General features: G+C 41.7%; 1 long non-coding RNA gene across 1 annotated transcript; it reads left to right on the plus strand.

Annotated features, from left to right (window-relative positions):
• Window positions 1-2,530: 2,530 nt before the first annotated feature.
• Window positions 2,531-4,049, plus strand: LOC115595265 (uncharacterized). The gene is made up of 3 exons (XR_003986669.1): window positions 2,531-2,808; window positions 2,901-2,986; window positions 3,356-4,049. It is a non-coding gene; the product is annotated as an uncharacterized LOC115595265 (long non-coding RNA).
• The last annotated feature ends 17,680 nt before the right edge of the window (window positions 4,050-21,729 follow it).

The raw sequence follows: 21,729 nt of genomic DNA on the forward strand, positions 1-21,729 counted from the left end.
TGTGATCGGTCAAATAATGCCTTAAAGTCTCAAACAACAGACTTTATTGACCTCAACTGCAGAGTATGATGTCTTTATTTCAGGGTTCGTACACATTTTTCAAGGTCAACTTCAAGCACTTTTCAAGCACTTTTAAGGGTAATTTACAAAATTTTCCAGCACCTTATTGCTGGGGTAAAATACATATCTACAGGAATATATATACTCATGATTATTTTTTTCACTTTTTATCACAATTATGTACATTGTATCATGCTGTAAACATCTAAAATGATGTTTCATGATAGGAAAAACTTCAGAAATTAAAGGAGAACACAAAGTTTTATCCAAAAAAAGGGAAGCCACTTGGTGTTCTTCAGGTACACTTGCACTGGGACAAAGAGAGACCTGAGAGCACCCTGTAATTTTCTTTTTTGACATAAACTTTTATAAGCTTTTCGCTTATTCATCAAAGTTTATTAATATTGAACGTGTCATCAGTCCAAATTGCATCAAATTCACCTTCTCCTCAGCCATCCTTCTCTATTCCTACCAGGCTGCGTATGTGACGACACACACACACACACTGATTTTATTTCTCTGTGTAATAAGAAAACCATCCAGTCTGATCCCAATGTTGCCAAGACACAGAGTTATATTGTCAAGCACTTTCAAGCACTTAAACTAAAATCCAAGCACTTTTCAGACCTTGAAAACACAACTTTGAAATTCAAGCACTTTCAAGGATTGCAAGCACCCATACGAACCCTGTACAGTACACGGAGGAGGCTGCCCTCCTGCACGTGGGCGTGGTTCCAGCGCCTCTAACTGACACCCCCCAGCGTTTCACAGCAGGGAGAAGTGCTTGTTTTTCCATGATTTTGAGACCTAATTTTATATACTTGGCAATTTTTTTAATCTTTCAAATTTGGCTCAGCGGTCAATGACACGTGTTTCTGTGGTGTGACAAACTCTTAACACAAATGTATTGCTGCTTTACACAGACTTTAAGTTTTATGTCCTCCTACATTAGGTCAATACTGTGGCTTTATTGGCTATATAACATACACAGCTAATGTGAGACAAAAGAGTACATTACCTGAAAATGATGGCAAGGCTGGAGGTTACAGTGGAGAGAAGACCTCCTGTTCTGGGTGAACAAACATGAAAAAGTTAGGTGCATCTGTCCTTAATTTCCCCAAAGTTGATAAAACACGACATTACACGGCATTAAATACATAATTTATGTCTTGGCTTTACAAACAAAGGCTGTAACTACACTTCTTGGTTCTAATGTTAGTGAACTGAAGTTGCCTTATGAACTTTCTTGTGGTTAGATGAAAGAAAAACGATGCTAACACTAGCTTATGTAAGGCATTGTGCCTTATTAGCTGGTGGATCTGACAAGATAGCTTTCCATCAACAATAAATGCATCCTACATATAGCGTTGAATGATTGAAATCATTCTGCTAAATAATCTGGGGGTTGGCAAGCATTAGAAAGCAAGACTTACGGTGTACAGCTCACGTTGACAGTGGAACTGCCCTGATGAAGCAGCTGTGTCATTATCATAAATCCGCTAACAATGAGACATGACTCAGTTGGGTAATAGGTGGGTGGAGTTTCCCCAGCATGCTTTGAGGCAACATGTTTTGGGCTGAGCCAGAGAAAATGTGATTAAGAGGGTTGTGCATAACCCCAATGTTATCTGTTATGCAGTATTCAGTGTTGGCATTCCTTTTAAATGTTAGAATGGACTATAGTCAATGTTTTGGAAAAAATTAGTTGCACCATGACTTAAGTTGCTCATGAGATTGGTCAGTTCTGTTCTGAAGCCCCCAGTCATAAACTGACTACTTACACGAAAAATTTGATGTGGAACTCATAGCTATATATACTGGATTCTCACTCTTGTCTATGCTCATATGCACTTTTATGTATACACATACTCGCGAACGGGCCTGGGGCCGTACGAAGTGCAAATAAAAATTTAGACTGTAAACCCAAAGCTGAAGTACTGAGGAGTTCCCCTAGGTTGCAGGCTTCCCTCCAGCATTATCAATTGAGAATTAGATAGCTTATTATTGCTTTTATGAGGTAACTTTAGAAGATGCAAGTCCCTGATTGGTTTCACTCAGCATTTAATGACTTTGTATATCATGTACCACTATTTAATACATGCACACCTGTCATTAAGTGACTTCTTTCATCATCTTGTGTTGATAATACATCATATGTGAAGTCAGAGGACTGTGCATTGGTCACCAGCGCTGTGATGTGTTTACCTTTTATGTCCATAGCCGAACTATTAACCTATTATGCTATATATATCATTAAGATTTGAATGTCATGTGATGGCATCCTCCCCTCTGATGTCAGCCTGACAGGTGAACTGCTGGGAGGTCGTGTTTCAGGGAGAGAGTAGGAAGTGGGACAGAGAGATGATTAAAGAAGTCACTGTGATACACTAAATGACAGTTGTGTATCACAGTGACTTCTTTCATCATCTTGTGTTGATAATACATCATATCTGAAGTCAGAGAACTGGACATTGGTCACCAGCTGTGATGTGTTTACCTCGTATGTCCATAATTCTGTAATAACCCATTTATGCTATATATATCATTAAGATTTGAATGTCATGTGATTGCAGGGGAGAGCAGGAATGCAGTCCCTCACCACCAGAAAAGATGACAGTGGAGATTCCCCCTTTGAACACATGAGGAATTCAGCGGCGTCTACTGGAAACTACAGTAATCTATATGTTGTTCACCCCCTATAGAATCAAATAATGCATAGACTGTTGACATCATCTGTATGCATTCCATGTAAGTGCTATTTTGTATTTAAATCAGCTATTTGTTGTTCTATTACATCTCAATAAAATGCAGCCTATTTTATCAAGAGAATACTTGTGTAGGTACTTGCTGGAGGAGCTATGAGTGAGGATGCACATGTTTATCCTGATAGGAGCTTCTCCAGGGGTGTGCAAGCTCTGTGAAACAGGTAAATAATGGCATCCTCACCTCTGATGTCAGCCTGACAGGTGAAGTGCTGGGAGGTCGTGTTTCAGGGAGAGAGGAGAAAATGGGAGAGAGAGAATAACAGCTGGTGACCAATGTCCAGTTCTCTGACTTCAGATATGATGTGTTATCAACACAAGATAATTAAAGAAGTCACTGTGATACACAACTGTCATTTAGTGTATCACAGTGACTTCTTTCATCATCTTGTGTTGATAATACATCATATCTGAAGTCAGAGAACTGGACATTGGTCACCAGCTGTGATGTGTTTACCTCGTATGTCCATAATTCTGTAATAACCCATTTATGCTATATATATCATTAAGATTTGAATGTCATGTGATTGCAGGGGAGAGCAGGAATGCAGTCCCTCACCACCAGAAAAGATGACAGTGGAGATTCCCCCTTTGAACACATGAGGAATTCAGCGGCGTCTACTGGAAACTACAGTAATCTATATGTTGTTCACCCCCTATAGACTCAAATAATGTATAGATTGTTGACATCATCTGTATGCATTCCATAGGAGTGATATTTTGTATTTAAAACAGCTATTTGTTGTTCTATTAAATTGCATTTTAATAAAATGCAGCCTATTTTATCAAGAGAATACTTGTGTAGGTACTTGCTGGAGGAGCTATGAGTGAGGATGCACATGTTTATCCTGATAGGAGCTTCTCCAGGGGTCTGCAAGCTCTGTGCTACAAATGTTTTATTCATTATTATTATTATTATTATTATACTGCTGCTATTACTGAGAAAAAGAAATGAGAAATGTCATTGTACCGTGGTATAAAAGTCAACTAAAACATTTCATTCATGTCACTCATTCTGTCAAGTGTCAGGATATGAACAGTGTGTAAGGGCTGACACAGAATACATATTGATCAGTATCGATGATCTTCAAATCTGTGGTGTGGCTGAAGCAATGGAATGATTTATTTTGTTCTCGTGTTTATGATTTGTCTTTGTGCACTGGTATGACAATAAAGAGAGAAATGTAAAGTTGTTCACAAATTTAATAAACAAGGAATCTAATGAAACGGGTTCTTCATTGCTGAAGTTATTTATATAATAAATTATTATATAATGTACATATATCATATGATTATATAATAATATATACAATAACATCAGTAAGTCACACAAGTATACTGGAAAGTGTAAAGGGAACACCTGTGAACAAATTCAAGTAATATATAACCCCCATATATATGTAGACATATAATAACAATGGCGCAGTAGAGTGTACACCTCTGCCAAGGCCCAACATATCCCTTTAATTCAACAAAGATTTATCCAATATCAAAACTGGTAAAAGGGTTGATTAAAAAGAGAACAAAATCACATCACAAACACGATGTCAGATGAACATTTAAAGCCAGAAAATCACTGCTATGACTTTGTACATTAAATATCAGACACTGAAAGACTTTTACTTGTAAAAAGTAATATTTGAGCCCGATTACGTTTACTCAAGAATGAGTTCAAGGTACTATTTACAACACGGTGCAGAGACACCAGCAACCACAATAGAACAAAGCAATAAAACACAGCCACAATAAAAACCCAGCTGCAATAAAAACAAACACAATAAAAACACAGGTACAACATGCAAAGTGCATGTGTGTATGAAAATATTTACAGTGTGGAATGTCTGCTCAGACAGCCTCATGGCCCTGGCCTCTGTGACTGAGGGCCCAAAGCCTCATCCACTGCTTTCTGGAAGTCTGCAAATGTTTCAAAAGTCTGGCCGGCAAGTTCTTTTGATGTGGATGCTTGTGATTTTTCACAGTAGGTCTTTTTCCTGTATTTTTTGTGTCCTTGAGTGGATTGGCCACACAGTACACAGGTGTACAGTCTCACTTTACTCTGAGGTGCACTACCACTGCGCTCTGCTTTTTTTGTCTTATAAAAAGTCGATCTTGCAGATACCGGCTGTGGAACAGCTGCAATTAGCGTCGAGGATGTTGCTGGGGGCTGCAAGAGAGTGAAGGTGGGCTGTAGTCCTGCTGTTGCCATGAGGATTGGTGCAAGTGGCGGCTGAGTGGGGGGTGCAGCTCGAGCGACGAGGATCGGTGTGAGCAACGGCTGAGCGGGGAGCGGGAAATGATCCATCCTCAGCTTCAGTTTCCTAGTCCCTGCCAAAGATGGTGTGACCAGATACTGCACTTGTGGTCGAGCAGTATGGGGTCTCTCATCTGGCAGCTCTGCTGCTGGTGGTTGACTCGTGCTTGCAACACTCTGGTGACGGCGGAGGACTGATAAACCTTGATCAGTGACATTTGTGGCTGAGAAGGCTTCCTGTCTCCTAATGAACTCAGCAACACACTTCAAGTTCACCTTCAGGATAGGAATCCCGAGTTTGCTGAGCTCCGGGTCGTCGACCGTCACCCTCTGCTGCACACGCTGGTACAATTTGGTTATGCGATGCTTCTGTGGCGAGCCTCGATCCTTTCCGCCACAGTCGGGATGAAGCCACAGCTGCTTGATGATGCAGTACATCAAACGGTTCTTTCTCGAGTCCAGCAGGTGGGCGGCCGAGTAACGCTTGCTGAACTTAAGCTTCTGAACCAGTGATGACTCAGCCGGATCACCTTTGCAGCGGCCGAACAGAGCGTTACCCCAGCGTGCGGAGTAGAGGCTGTCGAACTGCTGGATGTTGCGATCGTGGAGATCAAGCTTGTTCCAGCAGCCGATGACTCTCCGTCTTGTGGCTTCATCGAGCGCAAGCTTTCCCTCCTCCAAGGCAACCTCGACCAGCACAGCGCTCAGCTCCTCCACGTGCTGGTACCCGGGCAGATGATTTGGACCGCACACATCCTCCACACAGGGATCAAGCTCAGGAGCCACAACCAGATCAGTGAGATGCAGACCCTTCTTCAGCGGCGTCAGCTTGTCGCTCTCACTGTCGGAGTTGTAGCCCACATCATTGTCATCCTCATCAGCAACCACCTCAGCAGCAACCACCTCATCATCTTCATCCTCCGCTGCTTGAAGGGTCTCTCTGGTCTGAGCGTAATGGTCTGGAGCGCTGAACGGTTCTGACGACTGAGAGAACAGATACTCCAAACCAATTCGCTCGTCCCCAGCAGGCACAGGAGGCCGGTAGTTTGCCTCCTCAACCTCGCCAAACAAGTCCTGGCACCTCTGGTTGAGGCGGTCTATCAGAGGAGACACGTACACCATGTGCTTCCTCCCTTTCTGGCCTTTGACACCGGCTGACTCCCTGTCGGAGTTCCAGCGTGCAATTCCACTGAGGAGATACACCTGGAAGGGGACTGCGGCACAGTGGGGCCCCGGTATCATGCTGGGCAGGAAGGAGTGGAATCCCTCCAGGCTGTTGCTTCCTCTCACTGTGCTGTAATGTGGCAGGCGCACACCATTACGGGTGATGTGCTTGGTGATGGTGTACATGTCTCTCCCTGGTGGATCCTGCAGACACTCCAGGTGTTTCTGCTGGTTCTCCCAGACACGGTCGATGGCTGCTGCATCCTTGAACAGATGGACCTGGTTCTCATCCATCCCAGCCTGTCCCTTCAGGATGTCGATGGCATTCTGCACACGTGCAAAGGTCTCCAGGGCTCCAACAGTGATCCTCCTGACATAATGCTTCAGATCATTTTTGCTGACATGCATTTCAATGATCTGATCATCAGAGAGGGAATCATACTTGGCGTGGTGACCTGCACGTATAGCCTGGATGAGCAGCGCCATGTCGTCCTTATTATATGAGAACACCGCAGCAGAGAGCGCTGACTTGAAGAGGGCGTACTTTGAGTGGTGATCTGTTCTAACAGCTGCATCGAATCTGTGGATCCAGTGGAAGATGTCAAGCCGGACCATCATGCCACTGTCAGCCCACTGACTGAACAGCTGCTCCAGATGTGACACACCATGCACGCGACAGCAGCCACGGTCCACATACATTAGTTCAGGAGGTGCCTCTCCTGCTCTTTTGTACCTCTCCATGAGGCCCTCAGCCATTGGCCGCATCTTGTCCAGCGACTCCTCACAGGTGATCACAGCCATGAGGATCTGACCAAGTTCATTTGCCACATTGGTGCACCATTCTGCAGTGCCTTTTCCGTCTCCAGAAAGTTTCTTGCAAATCTGATGATAAACAGAACACAGAGAGACTCAACCATTAACAGCAGTAAAACCGTGTGTGTGTGTGTGTGTGTGTGTGTGTGTAAAAACTGTCATAAGTAACTTTATTGAAGTGATAATAATTTGTGTTCATCAAGCCATTAAAAACTGATTACAAATGTAATAAAAAAGGCATCAACAGGGTGACATATATAGAACTGCATCCACCTGAAAATAATCTGGACTAAGCAATATAGTGCTCACAGGACCAGAGTTTAGTTAAAGGCATAAAGGGACATGTTCTGATGCCATGTAATGATGTCGCTGCTGCAGAGGAAAAACATACAGCTCTAAAATAAGGTTATTCTACACGTGATCCAAGAGGTGCATGCTGTAATTGTCTTTAATTTGTTTTGAATTTGTGTCTAATGTTTGTAAGTGTGCCTTAAAACGGACAACAGTGATACATTTTCAGTAATCTTAGCGCATATCTTTTGTGTTAACTATTCAGGGACTGTTTATCCACAGAGACACTTTCTTTTGAGACATGAAGAGTGACAGGGAGATCTATGGCTTTTATTTTCTATTTCTGTTTCTATTTTCTAAAGACTTCTGTATGATGCTTGGCCATAATTTCATGGGATTTCGTTCATTTACCGCATTCAAACTAAATTGATCACTTAAACATAATCAATACTTAATTTAAATTGACTTAATGACTATTTTTTTCAATTAAATGTTCCTGTTTGACAGACTGCATCAAAATTACCTTCTTGGTGGAGTCGTATTTGAGGACTTTGCCAAATGTGGACATGATCTGGGTACGGTAGTCCTCAATGTTCTCTGTCTCAGCGATCAGGAAGGTTTTCCTCAGCAGCTTTGGCGAGGGCAGCTCCCGCTTTGGTGGTGGCCGCTGAAACTGATGTTTGAGAATCCCTGGAAACAGAAAGGAATGCAGACACAGACACACAGTGAACTTTAACATTAGACTGTAGGATCTATATTTGCGCTACTGACGGTTTTAATTCTCTCCATCAGGGGTAGAAGAATCTGACGGGCTCAGTGCTACCAACAGTATTCATCAGGGTTACTGTGAGTATTAATAATGTAAGATAAGTAAAGGTAAGTGTGTAAATAAGTTTTTTTTATTATTTTTTATTTTCTTTGCCTCAGTGTAAGTCTTCTTATAAAGCTCCCTCATTCCTGTTACAGTGCACACTGTAACAGGAATGAGGGAGCTTTCTGTTGTACATTGTTTCATTATTAAGGCCGGCAGATGGAAATGATCTCTTAGCTACAATATTCATCAGGGTTACTGTGAGTATTAATAATGTAAGGTAAGTAAAGGTAAGTGTGTAAATAAGTTTTTTTATTTATTTTTCATATTCTTTGCCTCAGTGTAAGTCTTCTTATAAAGCTCCCTCATTCCTGTTACAGTGCACACTGTAACAGGAATGAGGGAGCTTTCTGTTGTACATTGTTTCATTATTAAGGCCGGCAGATGGAAATGATCTCTTAGCTACAATATTCATCAGGGTTACTGTGAGTATTAATAATGTAAGGTAAGTAAAGGTAAGTGTGTAAATAAGTTTTTTTATTTATTTTTCATATTCTTTGCCTCAGTGTAAGTCTTCTTATAAAGCTCCCTCATTCCTGTTACAGTGCACACTGTAACAGGAATGAGGGAGCTTTCTGTTGTACATTGTTTCATTATTAAGGCCGGCAGATGGAAATGATCTCTTAGCTACAATATTCATCAGGGTTACTGTGAGTATTAATACTTTAAGGTAAGTAAAGGTAAGTGTGTAAATAAGTTTATTTATTTTTCATATTCTTTGCCTCAGTCTAAGTCTTCTTAGAAAGCTCCCGCATTCCTGTTACAGTGTGCACTCCTGTTGTATAATGTTTTCCTTATTAAGGCCGGCAGGTGGAAATTATCTATTAGCTACATCTGACAGAGCATCCCTGTTTCTATACACTGAAACAAAAAGAGACGACTCCAGTCTGACTTACTTGTGATCCCACCAGGTTTGTTGAGCTGGCTGAGGAGGGTGGTGTAGAGGTCTTTTCTGTGCAGGTACTCCTCACAGTGGCTCTCCTGGACCTGCCTCCATACTTTGGCCATAGTATTGCCCTGAGTGCGATCCCTCATCAGGCGGATCACCTGCTTGTCCACGCCACGTCTGAAATTACAGCACAATTATTAAGAATGACATGTTCTCATACAATCTTGTAGAATTCAATTTACAGTGAAACAACTGAGAGTCTCACCTCAGCGTTAAAACAGCAGGGAACACGGCTTTGTGGGCTGGACTGAGCTGGTTTAAAACACCTGCATCCCACGCCAGGAAGCGGCCAATGGAATGGTCCTTTGAATCCTGGGCAGCTTTCCTGCAAGCATTACAGGCCAGGACCTCAGTCAGCATCGAATACCAGCCGGACATGTGGCAGATCTGTCTGACAGTCTTTGAGTAGCCACAGCGGTACAGAAATGTGTCCTTCTTTGAACGCGCTGGGCACTCAGACCTGGGACAGCGGAGGCTGTATCCCCACACACCGACTGGTCTCCAAAAAAACACGCGGCCGTGAAAAAAAGAGTCTGCCGAGGGCACTCCTCCTCCCACCACCACTCCAGGAAATTCAGGTGGATAAAACCACATTCGGTCACTTTTGAGGACTTTCCTTTTCCTGATTTTCCTGTGCTTGTCCTCAAATGACATCTGGGGTTGAAAGAGCCCTCTCTCAGCATCCTCCTTCAGCCACCTGATGTCTGCCTCGGGGAGCCCATGGGGACCGGACTCCCACATTTTGTGCCACCCCTCGTATGTCACCTGGTTGAATAACAAAGACAAGAGCTTCATTTAGTAACCAGTAAGTGCTCTGACTATAAGGCTGTTTCTCCATTAAGCTGCATGTATTACCTCACTTGGAGAAGCAGCTACTGCTGCCACAGTCATATCAGACATCGTCCCTGTTTGACCAGCAGGAGCCGACGAAGGACCCTTTAACGAGATCAGTGTATTAGTATAAAACCTAAATGTTGACATGGTCAGTGTAATTTATAAACTATGGGCTTACAGGTGACGGTGAAACAGCTTCTATCTGGGGCGGCTGTGGAGGCTGTAGTTGGGAGGCAGCATCTGGAGGAGTCAGGTCAGTGTCCCCTGAAAAGAAATCAGGACAAAAGTTTATGCAGCCATGAGGACAAAAATCTGTGTCAAAGCTGCTAAAGGACCGGACTGTAGAACCCGCCTCAGTGTTATTCTGTAGCTGGTTTTATCGATACAGATTCTGCATTAATGCGGTTCATGCAGTAATATTAATCCAAGGAGATAAACTGATGTACCTTGACGTTCAAAGGTGTTGAGTGCCTCTGCCAGCAGAGCATCATCTGCCTCGTCGTCGTCACCTCTGGTCCCTGAGGTGCTGGATGTGGCAGATGCTGCTGGGGGGGCCACTTTTTGGGGAGATTTCTGTAAAGTGCAGTTTGAGAACAGGCTTGAGGTTTGTCATATGAACTGCACCCTGCTTTAAACTTAAGGAGCCTTGACCTACCTCTTGTTCCTTGTTTAAAATGTAGTGCCGGAAACGCTTCAGCGACTTTGAAGAGATGTCTTCCTCCTTCATCACAAGCCACTGTCTGACTGAGCAGAAAGCCTCCTGAGACATTTTCCGCTCGTAGTCGCTTCCGGCTTGAGGATCCGCCTGGAGGCACTTGTGAAGGCTGTACCACCGCCACATCTCCTGGAACGTGAACGACCTGAAGCGCCCCTGTCCATAGATGGCCCTGTCCACGTTTGCCTCCAGGTGGCAGGAGATTGGAGGGTACAACTCCACGTACCGGTGCAGGTAGTCCTTCACCCACTCGGCCTGGATTGCACCTTTTCTGTCTGGGTGGCGGCTCTCCTTAATGTGGCGATCGAGGATACTAAAATAGAGAATATGTTATTGAATTTAAGAAAAACAACTCATACAATGTGTGATTCTGTTTAGTAATGAATACTCACAATTTGAGATATCCAACGTCATTTTCGATCAGCCACTTGAAACTTTTGCCATCGTACTTCCCAAATGTGACAATGAGCTGACCCAGATACTGCTTCTCCGTGGGATTGTCAGTAATCAGAAGGCACTTCTTTTTAGCTGAAGAGTTACACATTTGAGAGTTGATTACAAATATTAAGCATGTAAGTTATTTACAAGGGCAGTAGCTTGGCATGCCTGCAGCACCGCACAGGGTGGGTCAGGTGCAAACACATCCACATGGATCATACGTTAGTTGTACTTCTGTGACACTTATGCAGAGATATTACCTTCCTCGCAAGCCGTCTTTGGATCCCTCAGTCTGCTGTCATCATATATTATGGAGGGTTTGGATGACTGGCATAGTTTGGCCTCCTTCGTTGCTTTCAGAACACATTGTTGCCTGTCTTGTGGTACACTTGTGTCCAGAATAGACAAGACAGGCAACAATGGATCTGTTCCAGGTCTCTTAGCTGAAAAGAGAAAAGAGAGCTGACATTGAACTGTTAAAGTGAACTGGGACTTCACCCTTGATAAAAGTACTTAAGCTCAACAAAACAAATATGTGTGAATGGGTCTTTTAATGACAATGTAATGACACAAACAGACTGTTAAATACTATATTTAGTGTGAAGGATACAGGAGGTGATGAAGAAATATCCCAGCCTTCACCCTTGACTCACTTGCTGAATGAGAAGCTGCCTTGAACTCCATGTTCTTTTACTTCACTCTGTAGAAGAAAATGTGAGGCCAGTGAAAATGGGCTTACTTAAATGAGCCAAGTTTGTCATACTAAGTGACACATCCAGCCAGTGGGGCCTTGAAACAATGTGTGGGAAAGACATTGAAACTACTTCATATGTGCAGATGTCGGGTTATAACACCAATACCAGTGTTATTTACAGCAGTGATACTCAAGTTACTTACAGAACAACTTACTTAACTGTGCAAATAACTTCTGACATGCAGAGGAAGACAAAAAATTATAAGTCTATTACTCTATTTTTCTCCTTAATTGAATTCTCTTCCCATGTACTGAAATGACAGCTATTACGTGCTGTTATAGGCTATCTATACACAGAATATACATATATATGTATTATGTGTGTGTGTGTGTGTGTGTGTGTGTGTGTGTGTTTGTGTGTGTGTGTGTGTGTGTGTGTGTGTGTGTGTGTGTGTGTGTGTGTGTGTGTGTGTGTGTGTGTGTGTGTGTGTGTGTGTGTGTGTGTGTGTGTGTGTGTGTGTTGTGTGTGTGTGTGTGTGTGTAGCCTATAACTGCACTTAATAGCTGTCATTTCAGACTTTACCCAATTCAAATGAGCTATACTACAGAATAACAATCATCAACAATTAAACAATACACTTTTATCCGCTAGAATGAATGAATTGTCACGATCATTTTTGAATGAATGAATGAATGAATGAATGAATGAATGAATGACTGACTGGACACACACACAACAGAATGTGACTTGTATTTTTTTTAAACCCCCCCTCCCGTCAAAGCAAGTGCAGGTATCCCCATCCCCCACGACAGACTTTACCTGACTGAAATGATCTATACTACAGAATAGAATAACAATCATTAACAGTGAAACAATACACTGTTGTCCGCTAGAATGAATGAATAGTCGCGATGATTTTTATTGATGAATGAATGAATGAATGAATGAACGAACGAACGAACGGACTCACGTCAAGGCAAAGGCTAGCGTATACAGACTATGTGCGACGTCAAAAGGCGCATTAACAAGGAGGGAAAAAAACATAGATGAATAAACGGCTCGGATCGAGTCAAACGTGGACGATCAAGTCCTCCGATCCGCTCACTCTTACCCGGTGTTTGTCTGTCGGGGAAAAAGTCCCGATAAACGGTGGCAATTCGGCTATCTCCCAACTCCTACGAACCGTTGACTGCCAAGTGTCAATCACCGCAAGGGGGCGGGGAGGCGTGCGAACCGTAGAGCGCTGGCCAATGGGGCGCGGCGAGGGCGCCGGCCACTGTAGACTTCCGGCCAACGGGCGGCGGGCGAGTGTAGACTCCGGGCCAATGGGCGGCGGCGGTTGTCTACAGTCTACAGTGGGGCTTTGCACGTCCCCGGCGCCGACTTCTGCTCTTACATACATCCTGCAAAGCATCAAGCATAGATAACTACAGACCAATTGCTATAGCTAGTATACTATCTAAAGTGTTTGAACGGATCTTGCTTGACAGGCTTCAAGATTATGCTATAACGACTGACAACCAATTTGGGTTCAAAACTAAGCATGGCACTGACTTGTGTATATATGCTTTAAAAGAACTTGTCTCTAACTATAAAAGGCGCAATTCAACAATGTTCATGTGCTTTTTAGATGCGTCCAAAGCCTTTGACCGCATTAATCATGGCAAACTGTTTATTAAGTTGCAAGAGCGAGGGGTGCCTGCATACTTAATAAGAATTCTGCATTATTGGTACTCTCACCAAACCATGCAAGTTAGATGGGGCAAAACAACATCAACCCCATTCCCTGTTACCAATGGGGTCAGACAAGGCGGAATATTGTCACCTGTCCTTTTTAACCTGTATATGGATGGTCTGTCTAGAGAATTAGAAGAGTGTAAGACTGGATGTATGGTGGGGAATCAACTTATTAACCATTTAATGTACGCTGATGATTTAATCATTATGTCACCATATAGTGCTGGCTTACAGCAACTGCTCAGAGTTTGTGCTAAGTATGGTTTGACATCAAATTTAATCCTAAAAAGAGTGTTATCATGATAGCTAGAACTAAGGAAGATCAGAAGCTAAAGTTTCCCTCCTTTTACCTGTCTGAACAAGAGCTAGTTATTGTAACCAAAGTAAAATACTTAGGGCATATCATCAGGAATGACCTTAGTGATGATGATGATATTCAGCGCCAGTGCTATAAATTATATGCTCAGGCAAATATGCTGGCACGCAAATTTCATATGTGCACTGATGAAGTTAAAACAGCTCTTTTTAAAGCATACTGCTCTCCGCTTTACACAGCACACCTGTGGTGTAGCCATAGTAAAGCAAAGATGAATAAGATTAAGGTGGCATATAATGATGCTCTTAGAATCCTGTTAAAATACCCAAGGTGGGAAAGTGCTAGCAAGATGTTTGTGAACTGTAATGTTCCCACTTTTCAGGCATTACTTAGGAATTTTATGTTTAAATTTATGCGTCGGCTGATTGATTCTAGGAATGGGATTATAATATCATTGACTGACCCTACCCAAAGTGAGACAAGATATTTCTCCAGCTTTTGGAAATATTGGAACCAACATGTTTATGTTTTTTAACCATTGAGCACACATGTGTAATGTATGTGTAATCTTATGTTTGTCTGTTTATTGTGTGTGTTTTTTTTTTTTATACCTGGACCTCGAGTCTGTCAATAAAGATAATATATACATACATACTGATTTTTTTCATATACACATACTGAACTTGCACAGATATGCATTCTCACATGCATATACACTACTGAGAGCATGCATGTATGTGCAAGTGCTGAAGCCCACAGTACCAGTATAAATGTATGTGTAAGTGAAGTACGCGTTTGGTCCTAAACGGCTTCCCATATACCTATGTACCTGCTGGCACAAGCTCTACACTCTGTGACCTCCACAAGGCTTTGGATTTATTGCTAAAGCTATTAGTGAGCTAGTGGAACAAAAATCTCAGACACAATGCTAGCTAATGCTAAAATGCTAGCTTGTCAGTGCTGAGTACTAACAATGGCCATGTTCATTGTTTACATTCATTATGACAATGTTTGGCGTTTTCTTACATGTAAGTGAGTCATGAAGAGGCTGCTTTTGGTATTTTTGGCATTTAAGAGACGTGTTTATTTATGTTGTTAATAGATTAAAAAAGCTAATAGCAGTTTGTTGAAGATGGCAGACTAGCTGCTGACACATCTCCCCGCTGGCTGGTGAGAGCTATGGGGCAATCTGTAGTCAGGCAGTGTGCCTTTATGTATTTTGAGGTGTGACTGTGGAGGTAAGCCTGAAGTAGACTTTTTTTTCAGCTGGCTCCTTTTTAAAAAATAGGTTGCTCTTGCTGGCTCCTACAGTGGTACCAACCCCATCTTTAATGAACATAAAAATAAAAATTATATCAATGTGTAACAAAGAGAAATGATGGGGCACTTGTACTGAATACATAACAAAGACAAAATATTTAATGTTCAAACTGATAAACTTTATTGTTTTTGTTCAGATATTGACTCATTTTGAATTGGATGCCTGCAACACGTTCCAATATAGCTGGGACAGGGGCAAAAAAAGACTGGAAAAGTTGAGGAAGGCTTAAAAAACAACCTTTTTGGAACATTCCACAGGTGAACAGGTAGGAAAGAGGTGAGTGCCATGATTGGGTATAAAAGGAGCCAGAGATGGGACCAAGTCACATATGTGCAAGTCTCAAGCAGTGCTGAACTGGGACAAAAATCAGCCCTGGCATTTTTGGCTTAGACCGGCCCCTCATAATTAGCGGAGTACATCCGACTAGTAATTCATGTATGTGTTCCCCGAAGGAATGTATTTTACTATTATCCCAAACCCAACTCTAATTATTTTGGTGTGCTGTGCATATGTTTATTCAATTGACTGGAAAAAACGCTCACAAACCCTCTCAATCCTATGAACAACTACATTACACCCCTGCTGACTTTAGAAGTCTATCAAATAATCATTGTGGAAGCAAATAAGTACATTTACTTTGGTATATTCTTTTTCAAGCATAATGTATCATCAGCATCCTAAATCTCAGACGTTTAGCGTCTATTGTTAACTTGTTAACTTGTCTGCTCTGTGTAGTTCAATTGATTATTTTGTCCTTTTTATTGAAATCATCTCTGATAAGTATTTTCTGAATTTCCGTGATATAGCAGCTCAATTCTAATTCTTCAGGTTAAAAGGTGCTCCCTCCTTTAAAAAGCTATAAGATGCATTTGTATCAGGCTAAAACCAGGCTGCTTTATGAACTCATGCAAAGCAACTAGTCTCGTTCAATGTGGGCATACCTTTTGCTAATAATACTTTTATACTTTTTTTTATACTTACTTTAGTAATGCTTAAATTGCAAAGCTTTTATTTATCATTTAGCAGTTTTAAAATCTGTTTTATTAAAACATGTTTAACCACAGTAGAGGGTTGCTACAAATGGAAACTACTATGCAGCCTTTCAACACACCTTTAACCTAAATATCTAAAATGCCATGATGTAGCCTAAAATGGACACTTACTGCTCATCAACACTTCTCAGCCTTGACTGTTTGCTATTTTATCAGAATAAGGTGCCGTGGCTGCCAGATTTTGGGAAGTAGCCTATGCCATACCAATTAATATTGATACTAATCAAACGTCATTGCTCATCATTGTCATGTAATTAGAGTTGTCGACAGGCCTGAAATTTACAACCCGACCCGGCCCGGCCCGTGTGTTTTTAAGCCCAAACCCTACGCAGCCCGACACACCCGCATGAATTGTCTCTTCACCACACGTGAAGCCGAGTGGGTCCGGTCATGTTTGTCGGGCTGGCCTGACACGTTGAGAATTCTACATGTACCCAGCAAACATCTGCTCGACCTGCGTCGAAAGAAGACGTCCAATCGACGTCAAGTCACGTCGTGACTTTAATTCGACTGTTTTTCAACGTGATAAAATGATATCAGGGCAAATATGACCTATATAAATATGCATTTTAGAGCGGTTTAACTGAATAAATACTGCCAGAAAACATTTTCTCAACCTGCGTCTAGATGAAGACGTCCAATCAACGTCGCGTCACGTCGTGACTTTAATTCGACTGTTTTTCCACATGATAGCATTAGGGGGAATACGATCTCATAGAAAACATATTGAACTGAAAAAACACTGTCAAGAATTATTTCCTCTAACTACTGCTGTGTTGAGATGAAGATATCCAGTCATGTCGGGACGTTTATCAATTGCATGTTAAACTTTTGATTTTGTTGCTGCATCGTGTGTTGTTACAGATAGCTGGTTTTTGCTTTTATTCGTAACCGAACGGCGGCTAGCAGCCAAAATGGCTGCCGTGTGAAACAGCCGTGTGTCCAAAAGCCTTTTCCCGTGCATTGTGCAGTGACCTTTTGGAGTATGTTGTACCCGGTCTTCTTTTTTTAGTATTTCAGGCTTTGAGAGCGACAGGGATGATAGCTTCGAGCTAAATGGACTAGCCGAGAGTTGGCTCACAGGCTACGTGAGGCGAGGACAAACAATGTGCGACTAGGCCTCGTACTGTTTTCAATCCCTTAACCCTCTAAAACGTGTTTTACAGAACATTCAATTACTTCTGAACCGTTGACGATAGGTATAGGGTCTGTGTAATCACGTAACTTGTATGGGAACAGACGCCAAACCGAGCCTAGCATCGATGCTAAACCAAGCCTAGCATCGAGCAGTGCAGCTCTATCACACAGCCACCTGTCAGTTTGACAGAGAAGTACGTGTCCACCCAGAAATAACACCTTATATGGCTCAAAGTGTGTGAATATTCTTACTCCAACTAATTAAATATATCAAAATGGAAAGAAAAAAGTCCTATAGTGTCTCAAAACATCATACTCATTTAGTGTCTCAAAATGGAGCTCGACTAGATCTTTACATGGACTAAAGACTGTAGAATGGTCATACTTTGAGCCATCTTCTTTAAATTTGAAACAAGTGTTCATTGATAGTGTGTTTACAGCATGAATATGAATATGAATACAGCCTCAGAGCTGTCCGCGCCTGTTTTATGCTGTTGTGATGATGCTTGGACAGAGGAGCTAATGCATAACAGTAGCAACGGTGAGGAATATCTTCAAATTCATTCTATAGAGTAAATGTAATATGAAACTGTGGCACATGTTTGAAATGAAATGGAATTGTCCTTTAAAAACCTCTAATGTGCTATTGTGCTCCCTATGTGAACAGCCAGGCACCTGCGCGAAAGATGTTATGTTTGTTGGACCACACTAGTATTGTCTCAGGTAAAGCATTTGTAGAAGACACTACTTTGATAAAAGGGATAATTGATTACTGGTAATTAATTGTACTTTTAGACGGGGCACCACCTCCGATGGTTCTATGTACGACTAGCTCGGAGGGAACTAGTCAAAATATTAACTGTCCAAGTTTGGCTTGAACACAAAAGAATTGATCTGTTAAATTTCAATTTGCTCCTATTCTGAAGTCATGAATTCTTTCCACGATACCATCGATTTCCCACTTCAAATTAAAAGAGCACAGACAACGACATATGGTTAAATATGTTTATTTACTAAATAAATGCAGGATAAAGGATGTGAAATAATGATTCAAATATGTGACAACATTAACAGAAATTGTGAAATAAAATGAGGACAAGATGAATTCTAAACGATGGTGGGTTTTAGTGTAAGTAACCGATAATTTACCACTACAGAATTAATGTTTATTCTATCGAGGCGATATGGCGAGGGCTTTGATTTTGTGATATATGTCTATATATATTCGAAGCTTCCACAAACACCAACTCTGATCCCATTCGAGTGTGACTTTTGTCGTGTGAAATGTTTAGCCTACTTGGTTGAAATAGAGCGGGGTCCCGGACTCCGGACTGTCTGGAGCAGCTTCGTCTCTGTGCAGGGAGGCGGCAGCAGTGTTCTTGCTTGAGTGCGCTGGAGGCGGTCGGAGACGATCGGATGCTATTTCTTCTCTAGGCTGTGGATTTCTTCACAGCTTCTTGAGCAGTTAGCTGCGCCGACTTTATAATAATCACGAGTTCTGGTCAGAGTCTCTTTCTTGAGCTGATTATTGCGGAGCTCCGAACATATATCGATTAAATTTCTTGTATAAAAATAACGGGGAAAGAAACGCTGGCCTGGCGAGTCCGCCTTAGTTACTTAATACAAAAACAAAAATAGCTTCTTCTGGCTTACTGTGTTGCAATACTCGGCGATATAAAGGAGTACAAAAAGGATTAATCTCGTTCTTGCTTCGGTTTCGAAGTGAAGTTATTTTCAAAATAACTGCGTGTTGCTTGGTAAGAGTTCTGGGAGCAGTTCAGATCTCAGGAGAAAAAGTCCGGAGCCGCAAACAAAGCACAGTACGGAGATTAAGTTTTGAAAAATATAAGTTTAAACGCGTCGTAGAAAAGATTAAGCAGGTAGGGGTTATGAAAAAAAGAGGAGAAGGGAGCGAGCAACGTGAAGTCTGCTCTTTTAACACTTACGCTGAAGGCAGAATTGAGGGCGGACTGGCACCTCCGGTGACGTTACACCTCACATTGCGAACTTATTATTTAATGAAATATAATAACGGTTTAACGTTTTAAGATCACGATCGACTTATTCACCTTAATCCACCATGGTCTTTACATCAACCTTTGTTACATAAACAAAACAAAGAAGAACATGACAGAAATTGTCTAATAGGAAAAAGGGAAGTTATTGGTTATAGCAAGTCACACAAGTACATACGTTTTTAGCAGCCCTGATGGCTTAAAAACATGTCTAAAAGGGTTAGCTTAATTTTTGGTACAAAAATATATGTTGGAGGTAGTTGATCATATGTATAAGTACAAATATAAAGTCTGTTTGTTTCAGAAACTCTCCTCTTAACTATACCTGGACTTACCACTAGGTGGAGCTGTGGCTCCATCACACTTTCAGAGATTAAATCTGAAATTACTAACTGTAGTTTCCTTGAGCTCAGAAAACAGGGGAAAAAAGTATGTTTGGGTTCTCACCCAGCTGATTAAGAATATTTTGTCCTGCAAAAAATGAGATTACATTAAATACCCTTTTAGCATTAAGACACAAATTAAGTTCTTCCTCTCTCCTGCTGGGAATGTAGAGACACTCTGGCTGGGTTGAGTGTCGTAACTCACACATTGTGGCACTTTGATGGCCCATGCCAGATATGGAGGATATCTGTTGATGACAAGCCTGGTATAACAGATTGGGACCTTGTTTTTCCCAGTGACCACTGAGCACTGAATTATCAACAGTCCATCAAAGTGAACAATATCCAGATGTTAAAGGAGACCTTTCTGAGTCTCGGATGTCCAGTGTCTTGCTAACATAGACCCTATATAAGTCAGGTAAGAGGGAACTTAAGGTGACAAATGGTCGTCTTCCCACTTTCAGCGATAATCCTTTGGGGTCTGGCAACCCCCCTTTGTGAACTCAACGGGTAGTCCCTTATCACAAGAAATGTTTATTGCCCAGCACATGTTGTCTCTTTCCCATCATAGTGTGAATGGAGAGAGGGGGAGGGAGAGAGTCAGGCCATTAGGATGTCAGAGAAAGTGGGTCAGAGGGAAATCTGTGTGGACCTGAAGATCGCGTCTCCTGTGATATAAAGATGTTTAAATAGGACATGTTCCTACACATTCATGTTCTGTCATTACAGATAACCTTGTTGTCCAGAGTTGGTGACAAAAACCTCAGGGATTGCACTACAAAGTGCATGAACAGGTATGTCTCTGCTGGTTTAGCACTGCATCAGTCACACTCACCAGGAACTTCTGGCAGGTGGAAAACATTACCACAGAGCACGCAAAGCCCTACCCACTGAAGACAAAAATAATTCCAGGTCTAATGACCAAGCCCTGAGAAAACCCAAAGATATTACACCCAAAACAGCACCACCCTCAGGATTAGCTATCACACACACGCACCAAAACAACTGTTGTCCATATAATTTAATTTGATGTGTCATTTGAAACACTGGTAAATCAAAGGAATATACCAATTTAAAAATGTCAAACTACAAATACTGAAAGATTGAGGACACTTGATATTTTATAAGGTGCAGAATTTTTGTCAAGTAGACATCGGAAATATGTTGTAGTCCTTAAGTGTGGGTGGTGTCGGGGCCAGCAGAGGGAGTTTAGATTGAGTGGAACAAAAACACATTTTAATGTAAAAGTTATAGTACACAACTTCCTATATAACTGATCCAATGATGTAAATGACAAACTCTTGGTGCTGTTTTTATTTCTTACAGGAATTTATGTCTTACAGGCTCATGACGAATGGAGTCATGGCGAAATACAACATGCATGGAGGGGGACAACATGACAAACTGCCTTTTAAGTTAAAAAAGCTGTGTCATGTGATCAAGTGTAAGAAACTAAGATTGATATAACCAGGGTTCGTACACATTTTTAGAGGTCAAATTCAAGCACTTTTCAAGCACTTTTAACACTAGAACGGCCAAGACGGTCATTTTGACCGTTTTCAGATTTATATGTGCAATAACTTTGTTGAATGAAGAAATGCAATGTTGCCCTTTCATGACTTTTCCTAAATGTGTCTGAATTTTAATCTTAAATAGTTTTTATATAAATTACACAAAAGACAAAGAAAATATTATAGATTATACCTATTCCGGCCACAAGCGGTCATATTGACCGCTCATCATTTCGCGAGTTTCATTGTTTCATTTTTCGCGCGGTTTGCTGCTCTCTTTGTCTCTCTTGTCTCTGTGTTAGCGTCTCCAGCTGCTCTTCCTTGCGAATTTACTTGTGAGTTAATTATTATATAGCTGCATTTTATAGCCTGGTTGGCACCATGGGCAAACAAAAACGGGAGTTCCCCCCTCCG

This window comes from Sparus aurata, chromosome 14 (genome assembly GCF_900880675.1).
Source record: "Sparus aurata chromosome 14, fSpaAur1.1, whole genome shotgun sequence".
Lineage (NCBI taxonomy): Eukaryota > Metazoa > Chordata > Actinopteri > Spariformes > Sparidae > Sparus > Sparus aurata.